This window comes from Sus scrofa, chromosome 15 (assembly GCF_054392235.1).
Source record: "Sus scrofa isolate SSC_HxYL_T2T_F1_AM1 chromosome 15, Sscrofa_HxYL_maternal_Yorkshire_Landrace_v2.0, whole genome shotgun sequence".
Classification (NCBI taxonomy): Eukaryota; Metazoa; Chordata; class Mammalia; order Artiodactyla; family Suidae; genus Sus; species Sus scrofa.
This window is the reverse complement of record NC_139397.1, coordinates 115,200,838-115,212,897: the sequence shown is the minus strand read 5'-3', so window position 1 is coordinate 115,212,897 and position 12,060 is coordinate 115,200,838. Positions and strand designations below refer to the sequence as shown.

General features: G+C 38.3%; 1 long non-coding RNA gene across 1 annotated transcript in view; it reads left to right on the top strand.

The window, feature by feature from the left end:
* The window catches only part of LOC146396063 (uncharacterized), a 41,088-nt gene extending 29,626 nt beyond the window's left edge, over positions 1-11,462 (top strand). Inside the window, exons 3-4 of the long non-coding RNA XR_014830021.1 lie at positions 5,625-5,701; positions 8,840-11,462. This is a non-coding gene — a long non-coding RNA (uncharacterized LOC146396063). The remainder of the gene's footprint in view (positions 1-5,624; positions 5,702-8,839) is intronic.
* Positions 11,463-12,060: the final 598 nt, after the last annotated feature.

Here is a 12,060-nt window from a genome sequence, read left to right as displayed (position 1 = left end):
CAATTGAGACAAACAGTTCTGAAACAATCCCCTTCCACTGACTGAGACAGGGTGGCATGCATAGGGCTGGTATTCATTTAGCTTTCTGAGCTTTCTGAACAGACTTGCTGACCCTGCAAGCTCCAACAAGCCTTCTTGTCTTGTTTTGGTAACACCCTTAGCAACAACCTTTCTCATGTCATGAATAGCAAGACAACCCAGAGGAAGATAGAGAAGCTCTGGACACATGTGTGCTTGACAGGAACTGTATCAATGATGGCAGGATCATCAGACTTCAAGAAAGTAGTCCTCAACAACAACAACAACAAAAGACAAAAAAGACAAAAAAAAAAAAAAAAGAAAGTAGTCCATCTCTTCCCTAGAAAAAGGATCAATCTTCTTTAGCTCAGCAAACTTACAAGCCATGCGAGCTATGTGACAGTCCTGATTCAGCCAGGATGGTTCAGATGATCACCTAAGCTGTGAAGTCAGCTGCTTCTATTCTGGACCATTTTTGCTGTCACAGCCATGATGCCACAATGAACATATTTGACAGACACGTTCTTGACATTGAAGCCCACAATGCCCCCAGGAAGAGCTTCACTCAAAGCTTCATGGTGCATTTCAACAGATTTATCTCAAGTGAAGTGCTGATTGGAGCAAAGATGACCACCATGCTGGGTTTGGAGAACACCCGTCTCTTTGAATACTTCACCAAGTCAAGGATTGGTATCATATAGATGACTGTTAGGACAGTGTGTGCAATAACAGAAATCTAACTTAAAATAGGTCAAACAATCGGGAAATTTTGCTATCTTACTTAAAGAATCCTGAGGAAGAGTACCTCTAGGGCTACTGAATTGAGCAGCTCAGGGACATCACCAAGCTCTTGTGATTTTTAATATCCTCCTAGGCTCCCATCTTTCAGGCTAGCTCCCTTCCCAGTTTCAATAGGCTGCCCCTTATCCCAGTTCAGATGCAGACATAAACAAGTCCAGCAGAGGAAGAGCTCATTTCGCTCTTGTGTGCCCTTTTTAAGAGTGAGGAAGGGTTCCCCTCATTGCATCATAGCCAATATTGTGTCACAAGCCCTTGTCAAATACCAGTCTAAGATAAGAGACACCACCCTTGGCCCCCTTCACAGAGCTGGAACTGGGACTAGCCCTCCTGAAGAGAAAGACGAGAAAGAACAGTTCCCAAGAAAAGAAGGAGAGGATTACAGGTAGCAACTAAAGTGTCTGCTACATGAAGTCATCCAAAAAACATAATAAAAAGAGGAGCCCTTAAAAACAAAAAACCCCAACACTCCAAACCTTGGAGCACATAGCTCACTTGTATGTCCCTGGGGAGTGTACTTATGTAATGGAATCTGAGCTTGTTTTCTTACAGGATTAAGGGGCAGGTATAGGAGGCAAAGGTGTGCATTCACTGAAGAGGTTATAGCATATAAACTAGTCTTAAAGCCACAGCCCAGAGCTTCCCTCATGATACAGACAACCCTTTTAATCTGCAGGTTCTGCATCCACAGATTCAACCAACCGCAGCAACACTGACTGTAACAGACTTAAGCCATCACGGCTTTTGATATCCTTGGTGTGTCCTGGAACCATTCTCCAGTGCATATGGAGGGAGGACTGCATCTTTAAAAGAAATGATTAACCCAGTCATTTCCCCACTATTACAAGTGCATCCTCTAACAGAAGAGAACTGAAATTAGTCATTTGTTTTATTGAAATTTAAATTATTCTCTTTCCAAATTAATAGTCTTTATTGAGTTTACAGATAACTTTTTAAAATTGCATTTCATACTACCAAGCCTCAGCTTCTCATCATAAATTAAAGGACAGAAACCCTCTGCTTCCCTCAAACACTTCTAGCACAGTACTGTGAAGACAAGATACTGAATAATATTGCAATTGAAAACTAAAACTAATTAATTTACTCAGGAAACCTCTGGAGTTATTTTTCTCCTTCTCTGGTAACCACTGGAGGGAATACTCAAGGATTAAATGTTTTCATTAAAACAATATATATCCTTATACGTTTGCCTATGTATTACCTGCCACAGGAAGAAATGGTTTCCATGGTAAATTGGGAGCATCAGTATGGCAGATTATTGTCTTAACTCTGGTCCTAAGATTCAGATTTCAAAAGGCTATACACAATAGGGAGATATAATTGAGGTTGGTACAAAAATAGCAGAGATGGATGCAGGCTTGCCCAAAACAAATGCCTGTTACATTTACCATGTGCGATAGTACTGTACATCCTTGTACATGCATCAGTAATTTCATCTTTCCACAGCCTCTTTGGATTGATGCTATGTTATCCTAATTTTACAGATGAAGAAAATAGGGTATTGTAAAGATTAAGAAACTTGCCCAATGGTACATTGCTAGGACATTACATAGTCCAAGTGTGTCTGACTCAAGAATTCATACTCTTAACCACTGCATTAAGAGACCAAATGGTGGAAAGGTCTACCCGGATTTAAAATGTTTTCAGAGACACATGCACCCGCATGTTCATTGCAGCCCTATTCACAATAGCCAGGACATGGAAACAACCCAAATGTCCATCAACAGATGATTGGATTCGGAAGATGTGGTCTATATACACAATGGAATACTTACTCAGCCATAAAAAAGAATGACATAATGCCATTTGCAGCAACATGGATGGAACTAGAGACTCTCATACTGAGTGAAATGAGTCAGAAAGACAAAGACAAATACCATATGATATCACTTATAACTGGAATCTAATATCCAGCACAAATGAACATCTCCACAGAAGAGAAAATCATGAACTTGGAAAATAGACTTGTGGCTACCCGATGGGAGAGGGAGGGAGTGGGAGGGATCGGGAGCTTGGGGTTATCAGACACAACTTAGAATAGATTTACAAGGAGATCCTGCTGAGTAGCATTGAGAACTATGTCTAGATACTCATACTGCAACAGAACAAAGGGTGGGGAAAAAATGTATACATGTAAGGATAACTTGATCCCCTTGCTATACAGTGGGAAAAATAAATAAAATAAAAACAAAAATTTTTCGGTACAGTCCCTTACTACAGCTCTTGCTTTGAACCTTCCTTTTTAAGCATTTGGGGAAAAAAAAAAAACTTATGCAACAAATTGCTAATATTCTATACCTCTTAAATTCTAGAGCTGTGCTTCTTAGGGTAGTCTCTAAACCAATTGCATCTGGCATCACCTGGAAGCTTGTTAGAAATATAGATGTTTAGTTCAGTTCTTCTGCAAAAGAAGAGTCTCTGGGTGTGGGCAGATTAATCGCTGTTTTAACAAGCCTTCCAGGGGAACCTGACGCTCTGAAGGAGCACCATTCTAGAGAAGGCATAGAGATGTTGTTTAGGTCTCCTTTCTCCTGCAGAGGGTTACAACAGCTCGTAGGTTCAGGGAGGCTGAGGTCCAAACTCAGTTTCTCTCTCTAGTCCTGTTTTGTTCCACAATGTCTTCTCCATCTAGTCTTCTGCTGACAGATTATTATGCTGAGGGCTCCACAGTCCCTGTTGCCATGCTTGCTGCGGGGGGTCACAGGCTTTCATAGAGAGCTACTGCTACATTTCCTTCTTTTTCTTCAGATTTTATATTGCTTTATACCTTTCACTTCTGTTATCTCCACTTCTCCCTTTTTAAAGGTTTTCTTTTCAGGAGTTCCCATTGTGGTTCAGCAGTTACGAACCCTATGAGGATATGGGTTCAATCCCTGGCCTCGATCAGTGGGTTAAGGATCTGGTCTGTCTGTGACATAAGCTGGCAGCTGCAGCTCCAATTTGACCCTTAGTTTGGGAATTCCATATACTGCAGGTGCAGCCCTAAAAAGTAAAAAAAAAAAATAATAATAATTCATTTCAGATTTTTCCTGAGCACATTGTGCTCTGCCTAAAAAAATTCTTTTCAGATTCTTCCTGAGCACATGGTGCTCTGCCTGACACACTCTCCTAATCTGCCTCTTTTTCCTCTTCTGCTCTCTCTCATAGTAGGATGGACTATTAATTACTCCTTGGGGAAACTATCATTTTGGCAGAAAAGTACTGGCTTCTTGGTGGTGCCAAGAGAAAGACACTTCTGTTTGTAAGTGATTCTTAAGATTCCTAAAAATATCTTTTGATACTTTCTCTTTCCTGAGAACAAGAATCGTTGGGTTTCTTACTAAACTGAAAATGCTTTGAGAATAAGATTCACGTATAATTCACACAAGTTACCCACTACTATGAAAAGAAATAATCCTCCAAGGCAATCACCCCCTTTTAAAAAAAAAAAACAAAAAACTGTGGTGGAGTTCCCTGGTAGCCAAGCGGTTAAGGATTCGGTGTTGTCACCGCCATGGCTCGGGTTCGATCCCTGGCCTGGGAACTTCCACATGCTGCGGGCATGGGGGAAAAAACTGTGGTAAAATACATGTAACATAAAATGTACGATCTTCACCATTTTTTAGTGTGCAGTTCAGTAGCATTAAATACTTTTACATCGTTATACAACCATCACCACCATTTATCTCCAGAACTCTTTTCTTCTTGCAAAACTGAGACTGTACTCAAAAGTAACTTCCCATTCTTCCCTCCTCCCAAACCCTAGTAACCACATTCTTTTTTCTATTTCTACGAATTTGACTATTCTAAGAACCTCATAAATGTAGAATCATATGTTATCTTTTTATGACTGGCTTATTTCATTTCGCATAATGTCCTCAAGGTTTATCTATGTTGTTGCAGGGGTCAGAAATTTTTTTGGGGGGAGGGAGCTGCATGTACAGCACACGGAAGTTCCCAGGCAAAGAACTGAATCAGAGCTACAGCTGCTGGTATATACCACAGCTATAGCAATGCCAGATCTGAGACACATCTGCAACCTGCACCGCAGTTCGTCGTAATGCCAGATCCTTAACCCACTGACCGGGGCCAGGGATCAAATCCACATTCTTGTGGATAGAAATTGGGTTCATTTCTGGTGATCCAGAATGGGAACTCCAGAAATTCTTTACTTTTTAAAACTGAATAATATCTCATTGTATATACAGTTGTATTGTATGTATACACACACAAACACACACACACATCCTCCCCACCCCCAACCCTCGCCATATTTTGTTCATCCAGCCATCTGTCAATGGACACTTGGGTTGCTTCTATTTTTCGTTGTTGTGATTTAATGCTGCTATGAACATGGGTGTATGCATATCTATTTGGGGACCATCACTCACTTTTACACATAATATCAGCACCATTAATCCACGAATGCTCCCTATATTTTGGATGGAGAGGTAGATATGGAAGAGGAAGGGTAACAGGCAGACCCATAAAGGCAAATCTATGGCCTCCAAGCCATGCTGGCATCTGACCATAGTGGAATGCTTTATAGCCAAATCAACTGTGAGTATATTTTCAGTTCCCTTGCTCTTGTCTCTCTGCCAGCACCCACCATCAATCATCTTCATCTTGCTCTTTAGACTCTGGTTTTATCCTTTTTTTCTGTTCAGACTTGGAGCCTCTGGTCGTTATCTTGGTTCCTTGACTGTTCTGCTCCTCACTCTGCTTCTACTGACTACACTTTGGCAACTTGTCACCTCCTCAATTTCTGACCTCAGTCTTGTCCCTACTTTTTTTGGTTCTTTACACAGACTGCTTGAAGGAACCCATCTCAGCACCAGTTATGAGAAAAAATGACCCATCATCTTCCATCTGGCTAGGCATCTGGGTAAGTCAGGAGCACTGGAGTAGGAGCTTTGGGCTAGACGAAGCAGACATAGGCCCTAAATATATACCTGTCTGCTTAATGCTCATGGCATGTGACTCACCCATAAACACAAGAAAAGAAGTTAACAGATTTAAAATTAGGCTAACCACTCCCAGGTAGACTCTCTACTGGCTCTGTCGTTGCTTAAAGAACCAAGTAAGTATTAGTCATGCAGAACCTCTCAGGGGACAGTTCCTAGAGCCTTTATAATGTGACTCATTGAATTGAGGGTTTTGAGAACAGCAGACCCAAGGACCTTTCTGTGTACCCTTCCTAGCATCGGCTGCTACAACATCCAGCAAATGAACCTGGAGTCTTCTCCTGTGTTTCATTCCTTGGGGTCTTTGTAGCAGGGCTTCAGCAGCAGGGAATGGTCCAGCAGAGAGGACTTAAAAAGCACAAGAGCAGCTGTAGGTTTGCAGTAAGCTTTGCTGTAGCAAAGGGGAAAAGTGTCACACAGCTTTAGGAAGAAGCAGCCATTAAACAGAAAAACACATGCTGGACAACTGCCCTGGACCATAGGTGTGACAGGGGTTCAAAATCAACTGTCCAGGAGTTCCTGCTGTGGCTCAGCAGAAACAAATCTGACTAGCATCCATGAGGATGCAGTTTCGATCCCTGGCCTTGTTCAGTGGGTTAAGGATCTGGCGTTGCCATGACTGTGGTGTAGTTTGCAGATGTGGCTTGGATCTGGCATTGCTGTGGCTGTGGTGTAGGCCAGTGGCTATAGCTCTGATTTGACCCCTGGCCTGGGAACCTCCATATGCCATGTGTGCAGCCCTAAAAAAAAAAACAATTGTCCACAGAAACTCTGTGCCTTCACTGAAATGTGCTTTCCTAGAGGGGGCTCTCTAGCTCCTAAAAATACTAAAAGACACTGGATCTGTCTGCTGTCTTTAAACAAAATAAAAGGTACTCATCTCTCCTTTTAAGGACTTCCTACCTTTTTTTTTTTTGTTTTTATTTGTTTGTTTTTGGCTGCACCTGGGGCATGTGGAAATTCCTGGACCAGGGATAGAACCCACACCACAGTAGTGACCCAAGCCACAGCAGTGACACCAGATCCTTAACCTGCTGAGCTGCCAGGGAACTCCCATTTCTCACTTCTTTTGTTAAGTCTGTATTTCCAAATGTTAATTTGGTGTCATGCATCATGTGAGTCTTTCTGACAGATTGGAAAGATGTGGGACCTACGTTCTGTTGGCTTGAACCATTAGTCTTTCTTTCTTTGCTTTCTTTTTAGTAACAGGAAAGTTTCCTTGACTTTATTGAGGCTAGTACTAGTTTTTCTAAATAGTGAACTGTGGAGTTCCTGCTGTGGTGCAACAGGATGGAAGGTGTCTTGGGAGCACTAGGACACAGCTTGATCCCCAGCCTAACACAGTGGGTTAAGGATCCGGTGTTACTGCAGTTGCAGCCTAGGTGGCAACTGCGGCTTGGATCTGATCCATGGCCCAGGGACTCCATATGCCATGGGGTGGCCAAAAAAACAGAATAAATAAATAAATAAATAAATAAATAAATAAATAAATAAATAGCCAAGTGCTATGAAGCACATAGTAACATTATGTTACTTTTTTTAAAGTTCCTATTACATAGCAGGCAATTTACACAGATATGTGCAATCTTCCCAGCAATCCCCAGAACAGATGTATTCTTCCTGCTTTTCAAATGAGGAAGCTGAGGCTCAAAAAAATTAAATGATTTCATAAGTCATAAAAATTGTGAGTCAGAGGTAAAAGTTGAATCAGGCCTCCTTACATTAGGCTTTTAGTTAAGAAAATTCATTTCAAATTTTGAGCTCCTTCAAAACTGCCTCTGCTTCTTACCAGGCCATAAGTAGTTCAGCATAGAAAGCTAACTAATCAAAGAAAACAAGATATGCACAATTCTACCTCAAAATGTAGTTTGCTTCCACCATTATCTCCCTTTTACTGAGATCTTAAACAGGCATTTGCCCCTCAAGTTCAATAGAAACCCTCTGCTCACCTGCTTTTAGTATAAAAAACATTTAAACCTAGTTTATTTGTTTTTTTCTCAGTGATTTATCACCAGGACCAGGGAAGATATGCATGGACAATTTTGTAGATAAGACACTCATATGGTAAGAAAGGCAAATATATAATTCTGTACAGGCTTAGCTTTCTGATACTGCTCTATAAATGACCTAACATATTGAGTGACTATTACTTCAGTCTCTAGCTCTCTAAGAGGAAACAAAATTCTTAAAAATTAATAGTATTTATTTTGCCTTAAGCTCCTTTGAGAGATGTGTTAAAACCATAAATGTCTGAATATGCTTCATAAAATATATGAGTTATTTAAATGGATCTATTAATAAAATTAGTTGTAATACTACAACAAGCAATGACACAATATTTCATATATATGCACAGTGATATTAACTCTAGTGGATCGATAGAACTCTAGTAAAACTGATGCACATTTAGCTAAAGTTTGAATAACACATAATGCCTAAGTTCGTCTGCTATCTCCCCATAATCACATTTCTTGACCAATATCTAATGAGTTTGAAAAATCAGAAAATCTGCCTTGGCTAATGTTTTTTGTTTGTTTGTTTGTTTGTTGTCTTTTTAGGGCCACACTCATGGCATATGGGGGATCCCAGGCTAGGGGTTCAATTGGAGCTGCAGCCACTGACCTATACCACAGCCACAGCAATGTGGGATCTGAGCCGCATCTGAGTCCTACACCACCGTTCATGGCAACACTGGATCCTTAACTCACTGAGTAAGGCCAAGGATCGAATCCTTATCCTCATGGATGATAGTTGGGTTTGTTAACTGCTGAGCAATGATGGGAACTCCTGCCTTGGCTAATGTTAATATTCATAAGTATAGAATACTGAATCTGGATTATTGAATTAGAGATCTTCTAGCTCAGGGATCAGCAAACTATGGCCAGCAGGCCAAATCTGGCCCACCACCTGTGTTTATAAATAAAGTTTTATTAGAATACAGGCACATTTATTTATTTACTTACCTATTGTCTGTAGGTCTGTTCATATTACTACAGCAGAGTTGAGCAGTTGTGATGAAGCCCACAAAGCTGAAAATGTTTATTATCTGTCTCTTACAGAAAATTTGCTGATTGCTGATTTAGTCGAACTTCCTCAATATATAGATGAGGACACATTTCCAAATTCTTTGCTAATATTTCCATAGGTCTTATCAAGATCCATACTTTGCTTAAATATATGAACATGTGCATTAGCCAAAAACTCACCATCTTTTCCTATGTGCCTGCAGTTTTCAAGGTAAGCACATGTTTGTTTCACATGTTAGTAGTGCATTCTTTTTTTATGTTAGCTAAGCTAATTAATTTCTTTCCTTCCTTCCTTCCTTCCTCTCTCTCTTACTCTCTTTTTCACTTTTTTTTTGCCCACTCTTTCAGTGTGCAAAAGTTCCCAGGCTAGGGATCAAGCCCACATCACAGCAGTGACCAGAGCCACAGCAGTAACAATGCTGGATCCTTAACCCACTGAGCCACCAGGGAACTCTCATGCTAAAATTTCCTAATTAGTGTTTTACTCTCCAAGTCTTTTTCAAAAATTTTTTCAAATATTAAGACCTGTTTTACAAAAAGTAGTCTACTTTGGCTATTAGTATTTACAATTAAGATGTGTTTGAATACCACAAATTTTGCATTTCATAGTAAAAGCCCCGAGTGTACCTAAAACCTTTATTTAAAATATAAGGTATTATTAAATAAATAAAAAACACTTATTCAAAAACACTTACAGAAGAATACCTCCAATTACTGGGCCCTGTATTAAGCATAGGTATTAAAAATGACCAAGACCCTCATATAGCCCATGCCTTTGAAGAACTGGAATCCTTTGGGGGAAAAAGACATATAAGCAGAAAACGAACATAAAGAAGACCCTAAACAATGACTGCATTAATCATTCTTTCTGATTAGAGTTATTATCTGAATTTCAGTATTCATTACCTGAAAATATTAATCTAAAGCCTCCTAAACTATGCTTCCATTAAAGCAAATTTCTGTTGTGTACTTTACCCCAAAGAGAATCCACTGGTTCAACTAAATTTTATAAATAGAGGAATACTGCTTATTCTTCCTCCAGCTTTACTAAGATATAATTAACATATAACGTTGTGTAAGGTTAAGATGTAAAATATGTTGATTTTAGAGAAATACTGGTTTTATAAAACACATAGTGCCACTAGGTAATATAATAATGCTAAACCAAACTTTCATGATCTATAGCTGTCTATAGTTTTTCAGATCATGATTTTATCCACAGTAGACACAAATCTGTGGAACAAAGAACAAATCTACGGTGATATTTTGTGCTACTGAATGGAAATACAATTATTTTCCCCTTGAAATCTATCATTTTTTTCATCCCATCCTTTCCCTCTTTCTTATTTCTTTAAAAAACATTTCATTTAAAAAATATTTATCCTTTTCTTATAAATTGTCATTACTTACTTATATTATTCCCATGAAATGTTAAATCTGAAATTCAATAATTTAAACATTTGACAGTTTTGAGGTTGAAACAGATTATTCAGCAAATGTACATAGTGCTTTATATTCAAAAGGTATTCTTCATCCTTGTCAATGAGTTCAACTCTCTAGGAGAAAACCAATATACAACCCAAGATTTTTGTCTGGTTTTAATAGCAAGAGACAGCACAAACAGAATTAAAAATCTGGATTGCAAGGCTGAGGCTATGTTCCTTTCATTTTGCAGTAATGGAGACTGAACTGGTGAAAAAAGGGTAATCAGGTTGAAAAATCCTTATTTTGTTTTTGATGATCTATTCTGTTTCCTTGGAAACAGAGCTGGCAGCCACAGAGTGGCTAGCATTATGTATTTTTTTTAAGCTTTGAAGCATCAAAGAAAAGGTGAGGTTTATGACTGTAATCCATAGAATCTGACTTATTTTCAAGTAAATTAAAAATGAATACTTATTGAATGCCTGTTACATATAAGGTATGAAGAGGTAAAACTAACAAGTTTTGAGGAAAAAGCTTTAAACCAATTAAATGGAATAAATTTTAATTTCTAAGACCTAATCTATAATATATACTTTTTTAAGAGGAAATGAAGCTTATTTAAAAACTTATACTGTGAGTGTAGTACTCTGAGACCAGTATACTTTATTGAAATTAATTTTAGAAAAGAAATAGATTCCCACAACAAACAGCATGATTCTTTTCTCCTGTATTCAAAACTATGTCATACCAAGGATTGTTGCTATGTGTTGAGAGGACAGTTTTACCTCCAATAAAGAAAACAGACATAAACCAAAGGGAGCTTAGGCAAACCTAAAAGGTTTTCTCAAAAAAAGAAAAAAAACTGGTAGATTAATTAATTTACTAAATATTTCAATTGAGATGTGATTGTCAAATGATCATAATATGGTCTTTTCCTTTGTGAAAGTTTGTATTAATTTAAGTTTAAAAAAATCACACCCTTAAAAACCCTGACTGAGATGAGAAGGCAAGAGTTATAGGCAGGGAGGATTTTTTCTTTTTATTTTAATAAAACCTAATGCAAATCCAAACCACAATGAGATATCAACTCACATCTGTCAGAATGGATATTATCAAAATGACAAGTGTTGGTGAAGATGTGGAGAAAACAGAGCCATCATGTACTGTTGGTGGGAATGTAAATTGTTGCTACCACTATGGAAAACATTATGGAAGTTACTCAAAAAATTAAAAATAGAACTACCCTTTGATCCATCAATTCTACTCCTGGATATTTATCCAAAGAAAACAAAAACACTAAATCAAAAAGCTATATACACCCTTATGTTCACTGTGGCATTATTTATAATAGCCAAGATATGGAAACAACCCAAGTTCCCATCTTCCCCTGATAGATGAATGGGTAAAGAAGTTGTGAAATATATAAATCTATATTTTTCAATATATTTGATGGCTCAGTAATGTTCATATATATATATATAAAATTACATACATTGGAATATTACTGAGCCATAAAAAGAATGAAATCTTACCATTTATATCAACATGGATAGACCCATCAGGTATTATGCTAAGTGAAATATGTCAGACAGAGAAAGACAAATACCATATGATTCACTTACATGCAGAATCAAAAAAAATACAAATGAATAAACGTAACAAAACACAGTCATTGATACAGAGTGGGAGGTACAGGGGTGAAACAAATAGGTGAGGGAGATTAACAGGTACAAACTTCCAGTTACAAAATAAATGAGAAACAGGTACAAAATGTACAGTATGTAATATCTTTGTCTGCTGGGAGACAGCTACTAGATTTTTGTGATGATAAT